At 45.4% G+C, this 18,993-nt stretch overlaps 1 protein-coding gene across 2 annotated transcripts in view; it reads left to right on the top strand.

Moving 5' to 3' along the window:
- ripor1 (RHO family interacting cell polarization regulator 1) overlaps positions 1 to 18,993 on the top strand; it is a 71,263-nt gene that overhangs the window by 9,782 nt on the left and 42,488 nt on the right. The window contains exon 1 of one of the 2 annotated variants that reach the window (XM_048256814.1): positions 6,683 to 7,256. The exons of the other annotated variant lie outside the window; for it this stretch is intronic. The gene's annotated coding sequence lies outside the window, so the exon portion shown is untranslated. Of the gene's footprint in view, positions 1 to 6,682; positions 7,257 to 18,993 lie in introns of those variants that run through there. 2 annotated transcript variants of the gene reach the window in all.

The raw sequence follows: 18,993 nt of genomic DNA, 5'->3' as shown, positions 1-18,993 counted from the left end.
GACAAGCTGAGATGGGCTATGAGACATACGTTCACACTCGGTATCATGTTTCAACACACTTTAGGTCAATATCACACCGGAATTCTCCTTTAAGGGACGAAGTGGACGGTATCTGATTAAAATGATTTTAACAAATTTTGTGTGGTCTTTTGCTTTCTTTTCTCCTGTTTCCCTGTCTTGATTTTCTCCATCTTGTTCTCTGAGGGGATGTTGATGAGTTGCTGTGAAAGCTGAAAGGGGCAGCAGGAATGATCTCATACCCGCTTGTGCTCTGCATAGTTTTGCCAGGGGGTGGATAGTGGGGCGTGAGGTTGCAAACTTTGGTGTGTCTGGCATCCATGATGTAAGCTGTCTTTCTTTCCCTCTGTATCTTTCTGTCATTCATTTTCACTCTCTCATTCTTTTCTCCTCATGCCTGCCATTCTCTCTGTACATTTACCTCTCTCTTTTTCCTTCTAGTGTTTTCTCTCTTTCTCTCTCATCTGTGGGTTTTCACTCTCTGTCCGTCTCATCCACCCCGTGTTTTCTCTCCTTTCAGCGGGCGAGAGGGACACTCGGCGGCCTTGAGCCGCGTCCTGAATGGGAGCTTTTTAATACGATCCTGAATGAAGGGGCCCTGGGTGCTGGCTTTTTAATTACCCCAGGTCTGGACACGATCCACGTGCTGCCGAGGACTGACCCACTCCCTGCCCCAGAGAGCGAGGGGGAGGGGGGCAGACTGGACTGCGGTGCCAGGTCTCTTTCAGAGCAGCTGAGTCCGCCCATGTGGAACTGTGTCAGAAATCAAAGTGAGGGATTTGGGGGGGAAATGGGAAGGAGGAGGTGTGGGAGGATGGGGGTAGAGAGAAAGGCAGGACTCAGCGAACATCCACAGATGCCAGAGTGCATTCTGGAGACGCTTTGGGAAGTACTGGCAGAGCTGGACCACTTTTCAGGAAGCACACAGAAACAAAAATAACCCTCAAACAAGCCTGAGGGATGTACATGCATGCACTGTATACATGCATACGCACACATTACATACATGCACATTGCTTGTATTTTTGTCCGGCGGGTATATGGGTTTCACTGACTGGGCTATAATTAAGGGCGTGGCTGATCAGATGATTGCTTTCCAGTTCACTTTATTGCAACAGTGAAACTGCTACTGCAGCCTCTGGCGATAATGAAAGTCTGTCTTTGCAGAGATCGTTTGTTTATTTGTTTATTTATTTATTTATTTATTTTCCTTGTCCTTCTGTGACATTTTTGCCGAGGCCCATGTTTCTTTCAATTTCAGGTTACAGCTTAAAGCCTGTCTTTAGTGATGTTTGTGTGCTGATGGAACAGAGATAACATGAAAGAAGAAATCCATTTTGTATACAGATAGTACTTAACAGTGTGTGTGAAATTAATGGATGACAGGAATGGAGGTGCTCAGCTCCCATGTACTAAAAACAAACAAACAATTGTTTACAGTTGAGTTGCGTTTAAAGACATTGCTTGCATTATGTCTTTTCTCTGTCTCGTCTGTTTAGGTGTCAGCATGAAGTCTTTCTGTGGCTGCGAGTCCGCAGTTTTGGTATGTTGTGTGTGTGTGTGTGTGGTGGTATGGGGGTAATCAGAAGATTGTGTCCCAGCTCAGAGGGTCCCACCCTGCCTTAATCGTAGAAGAGGAATTGAGGCTTGGGGAGGGGCAGTCAGATTACTAGAGATGAGGGGCAAGATTCTTGTCCCAGGGGTCCAGTGAGTTCCTGAGCCTAGTGGAATGTTTGTGTGTGTGTATGTGAGGGAGAGTGTATTTGCATATTTGTTTGTTTCTTTCTCTCTCTCTCTCTCTCTCTCTCTCTCTCTCTCTCTCCCTCTTCCTGTGTGTGTGTGTGTGTGTGTACCCAACTGTGGAATTGAGGGCGTTGATGTTATGGGATGGAGGATTGTCAGAATTGGGGACAGCCAGGCTGGACCCCTGCTGTGGGCCAATGTATAGGGGCAAATTGTTACAGTACATCCACTCACTCGTAATGAGACAGGCCTTTCATTATGAATGAGCTCAGGGAGAATAGGATGTGTGTGTGTCCGTGCACTTGGACCGGGGGGCAGCCGGGGAGGACGCATGTCCAAGGAGTATTAACGTATTAACGATGCACATTGGGGCCCCTCACCACTTGATTTTTGTTCTTCCTGTTTTGGTGATCTGCTTTTTGAAAAACAGAAGTGACTACTCGAATGCTCACCACGGATGCCTCATGAGTCATCTCGCACTCTGTTTATTCTTCCTCTGTCACAGACGGCATCATATTGTGTGTGTGTGTGAAACCACAGTGTTATTTCTGAAAATAACTGGACTGCGATTCAATCCACTTGGACTCTGTTGAGGACTCAAGGCATTGTATTGTGTGATAAGCATCTTGAGAAGAAGAAGTAGTGGATGCATCCCCCCTCTAAAAAAGACTCACAGGAGACTCTTGAGTCGAATATATACTGCTTGGAAGGTATTTTACAAATGTGACCCCTCTCTCCGGGAGTATGGAGCATAACCACCCCTACATTCTTCTGGGTGCATTCTCAAGTTCTCTATACTCCCTTTGTACCTTCGTGATGGAGGAGGATGCCAAGTGCACAGGCTTCACTGAAAGTCTGCTGAAGAAGGGAGGGGGGCTGTGGAGTTGCTTGACCCAAATAGAAAACCCTTTCGCCTCAGGGTAAGATTTTATCACATAGCCTCCAAGAGAGATTTCCATCAGCTCACAAATAAGAGTGTGTGTGTGTGTGTGTGTGTGTGTGTGTAAAGTATATGTCTATCTCCAAGAAAAAGTGAGAATGTGTGTTTATGGTGTGCATGTTTAGATAATTAGTTGTGTGTGTGTGTATGTATGTGTATATATATATATATATATATATATATATATATATATGTGTGTATTTGTGTGTAAGGGTGTGTATATGTGTGCTTAAAGAGTATACATAGTTGTGTTGCGTTGTGAAGGACCAGCAGCAGATGGGGTTGACAGGTGGTGTGTTATGCGTGTGGGTTGGTGTGCGCGCCTGCTGGTGTGTGACAGCATGGACTGGTGGTGGGTGAACGCGAGAGGTGGACACACTCGGGAAGTGAGAATGTCCTCAAACATCTAGCCAATGCAAATGCCTGGATATTACATAATTACAGAGACCCCCCTCTCCGCCATGTTCCACCAACTAACTCTTTTTCTCTCTCTCCTTCCACTCTCTCTCTCTCTCTTCTCCTCCCTCTCCCTCTGTCTGTCGGTCTCTCTCCCTTCCTGTCTCTCCTTTGCTCTTAGTCATTCTGTCCTTCTCTGAGCACTTTGGGGAATTCTCAGGTTCTGTTTGGTGGCAGAGTGTTATGTAACGCATTTGTAGGCTAGCTGTATTGATGTGCTTTAACAGAGAAAGACTGACCATTTCCACTCATTCCAGCTTCCTTCCCTCAAATATCCCTACCGTTGGACTGCATACATATATTGAAATAAATTCGGCAATCAATTATGGAGTGCAAAGAACGATGAGAGAGGATAGAGAGAGGTAGAGAGAAAGGGAAACAGAGTGGGAGAGGAAGATCTTATGTATGTTTATAAATATATAAATGTTCTCCAGTGACACGCCTCTACTATAGTGGGAAAGGACATGAGGTCCTGTGGTCAAAAGGCCTCAGGGAGGGTGTTAACCTTTCAGACTGGGCCTGGAGGTATTCAGATATTCTCACTGTGTGTGTGTGTGGGGGGTTTGACTGACTAGGTAAACAGACAGAGAGGAGTGCGGAAAAAAAATGAGGTGTCTTGGTAGAAGGATAAAGTGGGAAGTGATGGCATTGAAGTCTGAAGGAGGGTGAAAAATGGATGACTGGCACAATCAGATAATAAAAAAAAAGTGTGTAGGAGGAAATGGACTACACAGAGTGCGAGAAGCTGAACACCAAAGAGCCAGAACTCCATGGACCAGAGCAAGAGCATCCACAGAGGAGCTGATCAAAGAGTGCCCCGGCGACCCATCCCTATTGTTAGTGAATGAGTGGGCCCGTCTCCTGGGGGAGACGAGGGAGACGCATCTGACATGCTGGGGCGCCGGGGTCAATGAGCATGGAGCACTCCGGCAGGGGAGCCCTGGGAGAGCTGTCAGACCAGAGAGAGACGACATCACTGGCCCATATCCCCAGTTCTGCCATCTTCAGGAGATTTACTCTGCTTGACCCACATCTGGATATCTGTGTGTGTGTGTGTGTGCGTGCGTGTGTGTGTGCATATGTTCTCTTTCTTTTGTGTGTGTGTGTGTGTGTGTGTTTCTCACTCTGTGTGTCTATGTGTGTGTGTGTGTGTGTGCAGGGGTGTAGCACAAGATCCTGGGCTCCTGCATAGGCAGTCCCGATGGGCCCCCATGTTCCTCATCTCAGGTCAAATAAAATATATTCCAGACTTTTCAAGAGCCATCTCTCCCCTTGGGCCCCTATAATCAGTAGTGGTTTACCCCAAGTCCGACGCCCCTGTGTGTGTGTGTGTGTGTGTGTGTGTGCGCATGCATGCGTGCGGGCTGGCATTGTTCCCCTTGGAATGCATAGTCAGTAAATACATCAGCAAGGCACATCAATCACATGAAGGAAACCTTAAAGATGGTGAGGCAGAGACAAAATGAGACGAGAAAGAGATGAGATATTTATGACTGACTGGCTCCTCCCTCCATCCCTACGGCCTAATTCCACCTCCACCCTCCCCATTCGCACGGATGCCATTTTAGTCGTGAGAACACACCTTTTCCTCTTTGATAGGTTGCCAACTTAGTACCATTAGGATACAAAAACCACAACTTAATTATTGCTTTGATCTATACACAATACACACTTAGTGTGAATAAAGTCAGGATTCAGCTCATCCTGCTACAGACATTCTCTACATTGTCTGTACTACCAAGCAGCTTTTACACTTCCATCCTACACCCCTATGGCTAGTTTTTTATGTGTCGTATATGTTAGCTGTAAGGGGTTATCACCAGTGACCAGAGGATAGATGTTAGGAAAAAGGTTAAAGCATGCACTAGATAGAGATCTGGCCTTTGTATGCTCCACTAAGTACCACATAGTGCTCCATAGTATCAGAAGGAAATCATCCTGTGTATAATCAAATGAAAAGTTTATGTAAGGCAAATAATGAGCTAAAGGTGACATGGGTTGAGGAATGCCTGGTCTAGACTGGGACTTACGCTGTTTCCCTCCTTTGGTTAGATGCACCAGCATCCTCCACCAAAGCCATGGTGTCTGCTCTGCTGAGTATTCGCTTAACTGATCTAAAATGTGTGTATTTGCGTGTGTGTGTCTGATAGAGAGATAAGCTAATGTGGTGATTGAGGGTATCAGGAATATACAGATATGTGAATAATAGCCTTTTGTGTTTGAATGGGTGATATTGGTGTGGGTGAGGTGAGCTTCAGAAAAGGAGAGGTGAATCAGAGTCTTTTGACACCAAATCCAAACACACACACACACACACACACACACATCCTCATGAAGCGCTTAGGCCTATCGCACACAGCCAGACGCCCAAACACAGACCTGCTCTCCAAACACATGACATCACCCAGGGTCTTGCTTGCAAGGTTGCTGGGGTAACAGCTATCCACTGCCCATGAGAGCAGTCATTCATCTCTCCAGGCAGGGGGGTCGCGGGAGGGAGGGATTGCTTTTGTCACTGTCACATACATTGGCATAATGACTGTGTGCGTGTGTGTGTGTTGTCTCCCTCAAAGGGTGTGTGTTTGTGTGTGTGTGTGTGTGTGTGATTAAATGATAGACATGTTGAAAGAGGGAGATTGTGAGTCTGTGTGGATTTATTTGAACAAACTAAAGAACCAGTTAGATAGGGACATGGTCTAGGGTCACCAAACATGCTATTCTAATAGTAGACCTACTGATTATGTCCAGTCCTCCTCTCCACCACCTTAGCAGCAAGAGCTTCCTTCTCAGTAATCAATGTATTGATGTATGTCTGTCTGACACATATGAGTATAGTGCCCCTTGCACTTCACCCTGTGGATCAGAAAGCTATATTCTGGCTCCCTACTTTCTGTTTGGTCCCTGATTTCACTGTTTATTTCTTTGTACTTTGTACTGGGCTTTGTACTGAATTTTGAACAAAATATATTTACATGTGTGGCTACTGATTATGTTTTGTTGCCTTAGCAATGATATTTTACTGACATGATATTATGCAGTGTACAGTAATGCATGGTTGTGCAGGTTATGTTTCTGAAACGTTTTTTAGTGTTTCGCTCCCAAAGATATTTCATAGTCTTTTCATCGTCACTATATTTAGGTTAGAGTGCTAATTACGAGGCTGGCAAGCCACCCTGTAATTTAACCTGTTTCAGCTTTTCACATCATGGTAAGTTATATTTATAAGCTATCGATTTACGCTCTACCCAACCATATAAGAATTTTATCTTTTGGAGAGAGTTCTGGTTAACTTGTCTTGAAGTGTCTGATGTGTCTAAAAGTCTGGGTAAATTATTAAAATCGCAGGTTAATATTCCGTTTGTCGTTACTGTGTGCGTGCAGTTCACTGCTAACTCTGCGTCATTTCGGGGACAAGGGGACAGTAGGAGGGGGGAGGCCGGCAGCAAATGGGGACCATGGCACTCCGTTTCACTTGAGGAGAGAGGCGAGGCAAGGCGAAAATCCTCCGAGTCCCTCCCCTCTCTCCCATCCCCCTTCTCCGCTTGGAGCTGCTCAACACACAACTGCTACAGCCTGCCGTCCCCTCTTAAGCTGTGCATGTGTGTGTGTGTACTTGTGCACACACACATACACTGAGGCGAGGCAGACGTCTCCGAAGACTCAACAGGAGATTTCACCGAACTGCGTGGCAGACAATCACTGACGCATGGTCCAGCCTGAAACCAACTTGAATTATAGAGCTGCTGTTTTTCTGTCGTGATTATTTCCTTCACCCTTCCTTCATCCTGATCGACGAGAAGTGGACGCGGATGAGTACGGACGGCTCTTGCATTTGCATTGGATTGGATTGTCCACACCCCTTCGGAGATAAGGACGGGGACTGAGCTCTCGGTTGCGCCTACAGGAGAAGGAGAAAGTGACACTGGGAAGACCGAAGGCGAAACAAGAGGCGAGACTTCACTGATTTGGGGAATTTATTCACTTTGATTGGCAGGAAAAGTCGTCCAGTTTTCCTCGTCTGACTACCTACCACCGGAACCAGCTTGTTACTGAACAATTTGGATTTACATCAGATGATACCTCCCCTGGCGGCAGACATGTACGTGGGTTGCTCATTATTATATGTCCTCTGTGCATCCTTTTGTGCCGTTTTTGACTTGGGCTTCGACCTGTTAGTGCAGTCTGTAATAGTTAGACTAAATTAAATGAGTCAGTGAATCCTGGGATCTAAAGAGTGCGATCATGTGAAACGAAATTGACCGCTGATGTAGAACTGGATAAACCTTTATACTCAAGTCAAACATGTTACAATGTATCTCAATATAATTCAAATAGGAAGGTTGGCTGAAAATAATTTAAGAACACTGTTATTTATAGGTAAGAAGAGACTTAAGTTTGTGTGAATGAGAAACATGGAGAACAAAGTCTAGTCTGGTCGTTTTGATGACAAAGAATGTCTTTGTTTGATATTAGTAATGACATGAGAGAGAAGCCGGGTAACCACGGGTATTTGTAAGTTTTACAATGAGGAAATATGGTGGGCTACTTGACGTATGCCCCATGATTTAGCCAACTTTTATAAACTGTTACTTTCGAACTGTAAATTATTTGACGTGTCCTTCCAGGAGCCTAAGTAATTCTGGCGGTTATCGAAAGCATTTAGTCTGACTGACAGTGTAGAAGAGAAGTTTGTTTTCAGAAATCCAACCGATCTCACGCTGCATGTGTGGTGGCGGTAGCTGGGATGGGCTACATTTGTGTCTGGTGTCTGACCAAAAACTGAGCCACGTCTCCACTCAGTTGATGTAGCGACTAGAGGCTAATCCCGCACAATCTAATCCTTCTGTTGACTCTTCTCTTTATCCCTGCAAGGGAATGCAACCTTTCCTAACAGAAAATCGAAGATGATAATGGTCCTGTCGTTTTACAAGTCTGAATCTAAACATCTTGTTTTTGGAAATGGGATAAATAGACATTCGCCCGAAAATTGCATCACATAATCATAAAGAATCTTTACAAAGGTCTTAAGATTGTCCTGTATTGGCAGAAATTTAGAGCCTCAATTGTGGAGACATGCATGTCTATGATTAAACTACCACTTTGCAGCCATTTAATCTCCTTTCGTAGAAAAGAGACCATTGTTTACCACTGGCCCTTGATACACCTGCTACACACACACACACACACACACACCACTTTGGGCCATATCAAATCTTTGCCCTTAACAACAGAGGCCATGACTCCTGTTCATCGTTTTGTTTTCACTTCCTCTCCTGCTGTTTTATGAGGACGCGAGACTGCGATATCCTCCACGGCCTCCTGCATCGGGGCTGGCCGTGAGGACTGTGGGAACACGTCCTCCAGAAAGCCCAGCCATGTGGGCAGCACACCAGGCCCTCACAATCTGGCCTTTGTGTGTGGGAGCTGAGCACTGCTGAGGGGCCTAATTTAGCTAATGATTTGATCAACAAAAACAATTATGATGAAAGGGATATGCTGGGGAAAAGAGGGAGGTTGCCTCTCTCACTCTCTTACTTACTCACTTGTGTACGGTGCACACACACACATGCCCACACACACACACACATTCCCACACACACACACAAACATATAGGCTGTACACACAAACACAGAGAGTTGCTCAATACCCTTTTTTTTAAAAAAAAGGTTTGAGGCTCTGTGTTTCAAATTGTTGTGTTTATTTATGTGTGGGTGTAATGCAAGCATAGGGCTTTAAAACTGGCAGCATGTTTGTTGGTTTGGACCTGCTGAAGTCATTCTATCCTTGATGATGATCTTGAACTGTGTCATCACAGGAGCTTGGTCATCTCCTCGGGCTGTGCTCATCTGGCTGACCTTTTCAAAGCCAATATTTGATTTTAGATTCTGAAGACACTCACAAATGATCTTCCCTGCATAGATGCACCAATATATAATGTCTGTGTCCTTGTGCAATAAATGCATGGAAGCCAAGTTCCAATTCTAATATTTGACTTGGCCAAAGACGTACTCCCATGCCATATCACTCTAAGTACCATAACCATTACTATAACACATGGGGCTTTCTCAGACATGTAAGAGGCGTTGTCCTCCCTGTACCCATGTAGGATTCTGTTGCCTTGCTTCCTCCTACCCCTCTCTGGGATGTCTCTCCCTGTAGCTGGGCTGAGGCTGAAGTGATGTTTTGTCTGAAAGCTCTGTCTCGGCCAGGAGTCCTACTGTGACCCTGTGACTCCCTCTCTCTCTCCTTCTCTCTCTCCCCCTCTCTCTCTCTCCTTTCTGTCATCCTCTCTTTCTCTCTGTCGTTCCTGCCTATGTACCCTCCATTATCCACCCCCACTCACCCCAACCCCTCAGGACGTGTCAAGTCCTGTTGTGTGTTAGCCTTGGCTTTGAGGACCGTCTCCTTGCTCGTTATGAGTTTAGCGTTACACACACACACACACACACACACACACCCTCACACAAATACTCATTCACTCACTCACTCATGAAGCATGCTCTGCATGGTTGGCATGGTTGGTCATGTCCTCCCTCAATAGGAAATACCTTTTTTTGCGCCGTCTGTCCATGCTGAAAATAGATCATTGTGGGGTGCACAGAGCAAATAGACTGTCCATTTAAAAAAAAAGGAAACTCTTCTGGAGCAGCAGCCTATAGATCACAAGGATGGTTCCCAGTGTCATTCCCATGTGTGAGTTCCCTTTGAACAAGCACATTGATGCATGGGGTAGTGTTAATTAGGCCTTGTCTGGAGGTTTAGCACGCCCTGGGCCCAGGAGAAGGTCTGGGCACCGTCACTGCGCTGTACCCCTGTCAGAGGATTCCAGGGTTAAGAGCTCGCAGGGGCGAGGGAGGGAAAAGTGTTTGAATGTGTGTGGGTGCCTGCCAGCCTCCCTGGCTCTGATGTTGTGTTAATCTCAAGCACCTGCTCTCTCTGTTCTCCAGGCGAAAGAATAATGAGACACCAGCTAGAATACTGAAGAGCCCTTGTGTTCCACACACACACACACACACACACACACACACACATGCACACACAGAGTGCCTCTGTCACCAAGTGATGTACTCTCCATACCCAGCATGCACTCTAACCCCCACCCATGTGTAGCTTTTGCTCGGCTAATGGCTTCCTGTGGGCCAATGCCGTGCCATTTTGCACGGTCTACAGTGACTAATTAAATGCTCTTCCTTGTGTGATTGCACCCTGCTCGTGCACGCGAACCGTCCATCACATCGCCGACTGTGCAATTAGCCTCTGTTTGATGAGCACTGGTCGGAACTGAGCGATGCGACTTTCTTGTGGCTTGCCTTGCGCTGCCGGAGATGCCTCATCCCTCAGGCCCTCCCTCCGCCCACCCTCTCCTTTTCCATCAATCATGTGGAAAGCTGGTTGGGTCGCCATGGCAGCTCGTTTACATGAACATTCCAGAAGCCATATTGAGAACAATGCTGGGCTCAGAACTCTGGGGGAGCCCACGGAACCCACACGCCACAGGCCGGGCCAGACATGCCCAGTCTATTTCAAAACTTTTGGGCCTTCAATGAGAAGCAGCTCCACAGCCCCAGCAGCTCCATGGCCTGGTGGTTGCCTGAGCTCGTTGCCCCAGCCCAGCATACTTCTCCCAGTCCCAGTGGTTGTACAAACAGGAAGCTGCTGGAATTGCACAGCTTGTTCAGAGAGGCCTCTGACGACTGCGAGGTATGACAACCATATGAAGGATCCAGGCCAAGGCAAACCACAATCGAATTAACCCTATTGGATTTACTCCTGTGCTTTGTATGGCCTTGCATAATGGCCTGTCACTAGCCTGCTGCCGACGGTTCGTGAAGAGTAAATGGAGAGGATGGCTGCCTTGATGGGAGAATTGGACCCCAGCACATTTTGATCGGATTGGGTTTAATCTACTTCACCTATATGGAAGCAGCTCGGACCTTTTATCCTCATCACTGGTCCTTCTTGTAGGTAGCTTCTTATAGCCATAGGCTGTTAGGCTATCTGTTTGTTCGTTCCGTACGGGCTTCCTTTTGGCTTTGTTTTTCCTCTGGCCTCTCTTTGTTTTGTCATGGAGTCATGCTCTATTGCTGTTTCTTTCACTCTTTATCTCCTCTCTGTCACTCACTCACCCTCTGTCTGTCTTTCTCTTTATCTTTCCCCCTCTTTGGACTTCCCTCCCCCCATCCTCCTCCTCCCCTCTCTCCCACTATCTTTTGGGCCCCTCCTGCTGCCATGTCCCTATATAGCAAAGCTGACCCTTCCTCCCCCCTCCAGCCCCCCTGCTTGTGATGATCCATTTTGCCTTCCTGGGTGAGTCGGCAGTATTCCCAAATTCCCAGAGCCTGTTAGTTGTGGAGAATGGCTGACGTGTGCTCCCTCATGGCAGAGCCTAGTGACCGACAGGCTGAACTGTTTACATGCTTGTCTGAGCAGGATGCTGATGTCCAGTGACAGAGCCTGCTGTGTCATCACTGGACTTTGCCTTTTTTCTCATCAGCAACCCCCAGAACTCCTTGTATTTGCAGTGTCTTTTTTTATAACAGCAAACCTGTGAGTTGGTTGAGGACACCATTTGTAAAAAATAAAATACTGGGGTCACAAGTAAAACCCACTGTTCTCCTCCAGCTCTCAGCTGGGGTGTTACCTTTTGCTGGATTATTGGCATGTCCCTGGGTCCTAGGTCTTTCATCTTAATTCCCTCTCTCTGGTAGCTTCATTAACTTAACTTTGACTATTCAAACATGTTTATTTAAGATGTGGGCTAGGCTATATTATGAAATGCCCGATTGTGGTTGATTCTGTATAGAGGCACGGATGCTCCCTGATCTTGGCTTCAAGCTCATCCTGCTTGTCGCCCGCATCTGAAAAAAAAATCTCCTGTACACGACCTGCCTGCGCGAGGCTGAAATTTCTCGTGCGACAGAGGAAAATGACGCAATTTTGACGTCACATTGTCGTGCTACCGGTCGGGTGCGGCGAGTATGTAGTACGCTTAAGTCCTCACTCAGTGCCGAGAGGACGGGGGCCTGGGCCGCAGCTGCAGCAGCGAGTGACTCACTCTTTCCCAGGGTGCACGGCACGAAGTCTCAGTGCCGGCTTAAAACCGCAGCCCTGCACACAGCACTAAGAATACATTATGGCGCACACATGCTCAAGAAGGTTGCATGTGCATCTGTCTTGGCTAATGGTGTGTGCATTTTGAAGGGTCGCATAAACACAGATGAAATGCATAGTTCTTTCTTCTCTGCGTGCCCCCATACATGCACATAGTGACCTTGTGGCTTGGGAAGTTTCATGCAATTATATGATGCTTTCAGGCTGTGAAATGAGTAGCACGGCATTAAGGTTTACACCGCAGTCAGGGATTTTAAAGCCGCCTTGGGATGGGTTAATGTTATTCCGTTAATTTGTTTACAGGCATGAGCAGAAGATTATTGTCTTGATAACCAGCTCAGTGTGCAGTGTTGCTTCATGGGAAGTTCCCTTTCATACAAACGGGGATGTCGACCCTGAAACCCAGTATGTCTATGCAGCGTAAGCCCATCAGTCCCAACGGGTTAAGAGATGTACCGTTTCACATAAATGGTAAACTTCTCATTTGGGGGTGTTACACTTCCCCCCGTAGCCTCCTTCCCCGTAGCTTTGTTCGTTTCGTGTGACTGGGCCAGTGGGACACAAACAGATACCTGCGTGTCATGGCAAGTGCTGTGGTCGGTGGCAACAGCCGAGCTGCCTTGTGTAATCAGCTTACCGAGGCCTGCACTGGAGGAGAGGGTGAAGGAGAGCGAGAATGAGGCGTTTGCTAAAGTCTAAAACACAGTGATCCACTGGTGAGTCGTCACACAACAATTCCCTTTGATGCTTCAGCGCTAATATGTATGTAACACATGGTTCAAAAGAGAAAAGTCAACACCTTGTGATCATACCAAGGTGACTGTAAACGCTTTGTTGGCTGTTGTGTCATGATGATGTGATACATAAGGTATTTGTTTATGCTTCAAGGGGTGTCATTTTTTTGTCTTTTTTTCTTTTTGATGTTTTTTTTCTTCTTAACGTCATCGTCCCTCAGGGCCAGGTTAAACGTTGGTCACATTGCTGGCTGCTCCTCGTTCCGAGTGAAGCTCTCGCAAGAGCCTCTCTCTCCTGAGGCAAGACGCTGAGCTGACGGGGGCTTGTGACCAGTCAGGTGGTTTGCCCACAAATGGGAGTTAACTGAGAATGGCCTGAGGAGGAATCTGTGAGTGATTTCTTGCGGCCCCAATTGCCTAATAGGTTTCTGTTTGTGCCTGCTGATTTGTGAGTTTTCCAGGCCAGGAAGTGAATGCCAGTTCTGCCCAACTTCATCCTAGTAAAAGGGCGTATAAAACACACAGGCTGGGTAGTCGGGAGTATTACATGATCATACATGAAACTGTGCACAGCCTGATTGCCTACATTTTTTGAGGGTACAGATATCCTTTTTATTTTGTGTGCGCAGTGTGAACAAGGACATTGTAGAGAGAGGGCACTTTCATTAGCCGTTTTCTGCGTTGAAAATGATACGCCAGAGGAAAATGCAAGGACATGGCGGTCAATGAACAAACACAGAAGGAAAGGTTTTTTAAAGCAAGCTTCTGTTACAATGGGTAAGTGTCCTTTAACTCTGAAGGAAGTCTTTCTCAAATTGTAGGTTAAGGAAAGACCTAAAAGAAAAGTTCTGATGTACTGATGATGTTTATTGATAATTATCTTACAATCTTCATAATTAGAACCTAGTGACGTTTTCTTCCACTACATTAGGACGTCATACGAATAGACCAGGTGGCTTAACCTCAGGGGTGAAAGTAAGCCGGTACTGGCCGGTACGGGATACCACTAAACAGTGGCGGAACAAGTCAGGGCCGGGGGCGGGGCACATGACCGGGCCCTTTATTAAACTCATCATAACATAATTTTACAACATAGGCTACACATGCCCGCAACAGCTGGTCTTACAAGCGCCAGCCACGGAGAGCAACTATGTCATTTTGAAGTCCATCGAACGCATATGAAGTGTAACCAAGAGAACAACAACAAAAATATTAGGCTACATGACCCCTAATAATAAAACAACAATAATACGCAGCACTATTTGAAGGGCATACGACGAGCCTTGGCTCCGCGAACTCGTCCACGATGCTCTGTGTATGTCCATTTTCTTTGCTCTCTCATTCTCTATGGACAACATGGCAAGTCCACTCAGTCTCTCCTGTCCCACTGTGCTTCTCAAGTGTTTTTTAATGATCATTAACTTGGAGAATGAGCTCAGAGGTTGCAACGGTGACGGCAAGAGTCAAAAATAAAATTAGGGCGGTGCAAATCTCACTGAATGCAGAAGTTACTGCTGGGTGGTTGCATTGGCGGAGTGAGGGGGTGGCTTCGGGGGCTCAAGCACCGAATCTCTTTTTAAAAGCCCCGAATATTTTTTTGTATGTGTTTTCAATTTCCAACGATTCTAATTTCTAATTTAACTTCCCCTCGGTTTCTCTATAAATGTTACAAAATGTAGCCTACTGAGCAAATATCCCTTACTTTCAAAGCCCAATATTGACAGATAACCTGATTTCCCACACGATGAGTTTAGGCAATGCCAGAGCCGAGATGTAGCGGTTTGCGTCATAAACCTGGCAGGAAAGTTCAGAGCGGCGCAGTCAGTTTAGTTTGTTAACTACCACAGTCACGAGTTGGGTCGCGATAGTCTGTCATTTTTAAAAAGTGGGTCCCCAGAAAAAAAGTTTGAGAAACACTGGTTTAAACAGCAAGCCGGTAAGAAAAACTATTGTCAAGACATTAGGCAATTAGGCTACTGTACCCTAACCTGACCCTAGCCAGATGAATTTCGTTCCGCTATAGCTCCGCCTAGCTTCACTCACATCCATCTGGGACCTCTTCCATTGAGAGTGATTTCTGCAACCGACTTTATGGTTCAGCAATCAGGACGCAGGGCGGGAGTTTCATAGATGTGACATAGAAGCGACTGTGACACTGTTATTAGCGTCACGGGTTGGCTTCGATGTGAGTGGTTGAAGTAGCACGTCAATAGATGACGGACAAGTGGCTTATTCAATCATCTGCAAGCATTTTTTGATTAGGCCCAGTCTTATGAAGCAACACTTCAATGGATCGTTTCCAGATGGATGAGTGGAGCTAGGCGGAGCGAAATTCATCTGGCTAGGGTCAGGTTAACTGTACCCCGGAATACAAAAATAAACTTCAGAAAGACAGAAAGTTTGTTGTACTGTATTCTGTAGTCTGTATTCTGTAGTCGCAATGACCGAATCAGTAGATATACCTGTTGTCAGTTGAGTTCGTTCAATTCATTTATTGTAGACTAGTAGCCTAGGCAAATATGAAACGGAGATGTAACGTGGCTACTGGCGGGATTTTGAACTTGCATGTTTCATTCATTTTAGGGCAAAAAATACCATGGGATTGATGTGTTTGAGGAACGTAATCAATTGCGGACGTGCACATACAGCTCAGACACAGAGCGCATATAGGCCTAGGTTAGGCTACTTTCACTTTCTAGAGCGCATTCATTAGGCTACGTAAAATATGCTTCATACCAAAACAACGATCAAACATTATCAAATGTATCATGACGTGTTGTCACAAAGACTTACTCCAATTAGAAAATCGAAACCAAAATCATGTAAGTTTAAGTGTTCTCTCATTGACGCCTGTAGGAGACGATCCAATTTTGTAAATTTGCACCTCGTAAAGTTCAATATGAGAGTTAAAATAAAGCCAGTCATACAGCAGAACATTTTATTCAATATTTTACACCTAGCCTATTGTTTATGTGCATGTTTTTAATTAACAGCGGCATGTAGGCCTACTTCACAACCTTAACGCAGCCATAAAAAAGTGCGGTACAGTTGTAACAGTATAGCGTCATGAATGTAACAGCTCTTAAATCTTGAATCCTGCTGGCTTAAACAAAGAGCTTCTGTTTTTTTTTATATAAAATCAACAAAAAAGTCCAAATGTATGACTGTTAAAGCTAATTTATTGCATTAGCCATTGCAGACCATATGTCACAGTGTTATGATAGCTCACCTTTATGCTTATTTTGGTCCACTTGATACCAGTTCTCCCCTACGCATTATAGGCTACCCTACCCAGTAGGCCCTACTGTTAGCCTAACAAGTGTCAACCTCCGTGTTTTTTTCTCTTGCAGTTGAGAAAATGCTTTTATAGATTTAAGCATTCTTCTTAGAGATTATGTTGAGAAATATAACTTGGACAGTAGGAAACAAAGTAGGCCCTACGGACATTGTCAGCGTGAGAAGACGTGCTGAAGGTGGGCTGAGCTCAACGTTGCGCTCCGCCCCACATTGAGCCCAGTCCCGATCTGCAAGCTGCAGCCAGGGGCTTCTCGGCCCCTGCGGGTCCCGGGCCGGGGGCGTGCCGCACACCCCGCACCCCCTCAAGCTCCGCCCCTGCCACTAAAATATTTGGAGAGGGTACGCCTTACCGGAAAGAAAACTATACTGTCTCTGAAAAATATTGCACTTTCAGCATGACAACACAACTGCTAATGTCAAATTACCAGAAGCAACATGTTTCACCAGTTTTTTAATACTGCCCAAAAATATATTTAATATACATCGTTCTGAACTGTATCTGAATTGTGTCTAAACCTCCCGTGCAGCTGGACAGACAACGAGCAAGCTATAGCGCGCGTAGGCTACAGTAGCCAACAGTAATTGCGCCAACGTGCACTGGTATCCAAAGTGTTTTTGACGTTTCTTGGAAAGTCTCCCAAATAAAAAAAACATACAGGCTAAAGAAAAATATGTTGATGTTTCAATAGCCTATTCTGGTTTTATGTGTGCAATGTTTCGCTGGAGAGACACGAGACAGACAGCGCGTGTACGGCTTAACCAGATCTTGCGCAGCAATAAAGAACGTGTTTTAGCGGACAGAAGTATGTTGCAGTCTCCCAAATAAAAAGGCATGATTACTCAAAGAAACGTGTTTCATGATATACAGTAGCCTATATAAAAAAAACTATTGGAAGTGGGAGCGATCAGAGTAACTAGGCTACCAAAGCACTGAAAACACACGTGCACTGAGAACACAAAAGAACGCACGCACTTATTCAAACATTCCACGCACTTATTCAAACGTCCCATCACGTTCGTGGGAAAAAATAATCCAAACATACCAACAGAAAACCACAACGCTTCGAGAGAGATTCAAGTAGAGAGGACAAGTAGAAACTATACAAAGAAAATGCAGAGAAAAAAATATGTTATGTTTTTAAAAAAGACCACAGCAATGAAACAGAAAGCAGTGGGATGCCCTTCCTTATGTGAAGACTTGGCTTGGCAAAGGAAGGAGAGCTGCTCATTCAACCCAAGGCATGGCTAGTCGTCAAGCAGATGAGGACAGCTACTTCAAGCCTCTTTGGAATTTATTTTAAGTGTTTTACCTTTTCTGTTCTGTTCCACTGTTCTGTTTCAACTATTCAGCGAAAACATAAATAAATAAATGTTGAAATTAAGTGTTTGCAATTTATTCATAATCAACAGATACAGGTGGGTTAAAGAGTGATACTAGAGTGATAAGAAGTCCTTGTGAATGCTTGATAAGTAGACTATAATACAGTAAATAAACAAATAATAAATAATTAGGCTAAGTGAAAATTTTGGCGCGCGCGCATTATAACTATATCATAGTACCACCAAGAAATAAAAACTACTTTCACCCCTGCTTAACCTGATGTCTTGCATTCAAACCGGCAACCTGCTGATAATGACCTGTGATACTGGGATTCATGCTTCGTCCTGGAAATCTCCAACTCATTTAACTGGCCAACTGTTAGTACAGTCATCAGCTGGCAGGTAAAAAAGCTAACGGCCAATCCACAGCTGCATCCACACAAAGGCAATATCTGCTAAATCAGTTAGCCTGCTAATGTTGTCAAAAAAGAGGCAGACAACTGTTTAAAACTATAACAAACCAATTACAATGCACATGAGAGATATAAATATAGTCTACCATGTATCACTGACTACTGCAAACTGGGTACAAATTGTAAATTTATCTGACAAATTGTCTCAGCTATCTCCCTGAGGGGAAGTGTTTAAAAAGATGGAAAAGGATCAGGATAAGAAGGCTGTTAAAATAAGTTGAAAGTTGAGTGTTGTGAATAGACCATACTGTGGTGGGTCGCCATTTCCTTCTGTTTCATTTATTTATATGTTTGTTTATTTATTTATTTTTAAACTGATTTATTGTGCCTGTGTTTGTCCATGTATGCATTTGAGTGTAAGAGTAAGACAGCAGAGCGGTTGCCATGATGAAACACATGCCGCAACCAGTGAGCGGTTAGCTGAGCCAGTGGAACAGGTGGATGGGTCGGGGCAAGGCCTGGCGCTAGTTCTGCCAGGAGATTGTTTAAGTTCAGACACGCACTTGAGGAGGCGTTACCCACAGCTAGCCTAATCCGGCCATGTGCTCCTGTTAGGGCCACAGACTGCGCCCACTGGCCGGCCAGCCACAGCCCAGTGGGGGACTAATTGCGCTAATGGTCGAGTCAGATGTTGGCCCCGAGGTTCGCCCCGTGGCCTCTAATGTGTCTGCGGCTTTGTGTAAACAGGGAAATGGATAGATCTCTCATCTGATCTCACTTCCTCATACAAAGGGTTGCTCTGGCCATCACTAGCAGTCCACGGGCCAAGAGACACTGCCTAATGTTTATGGAAGTTGGACAAGCTGTAGAAGAGACCTGTGTGGAGAATGGTTTTCGTTAGTCCCGTGTCCTCACTTAACTTCAAACACAGGCATTATTAAAAGCCTCAACTGCATAGAT

Source organism: Alosa alosa, chromosome 11 (assembly GCF_017589495.1).
Source record: "Alosa alosa isolate M-15738 ecotype Scorff River chromosome 11, AALO_Geno_1.1, whole genome shotgun sequence".
NCBI classification, from domain to species: Eukaryota; Metazoa; Chordata; class Actinopteri; order Clupeiformes; family Clupeidae; genus Alosa; species Alosa alosa.
Note: the sequence above shows the minus strand (reverse complement) of the source record. Positions and strands in the feature narration are given on the sequence as shown.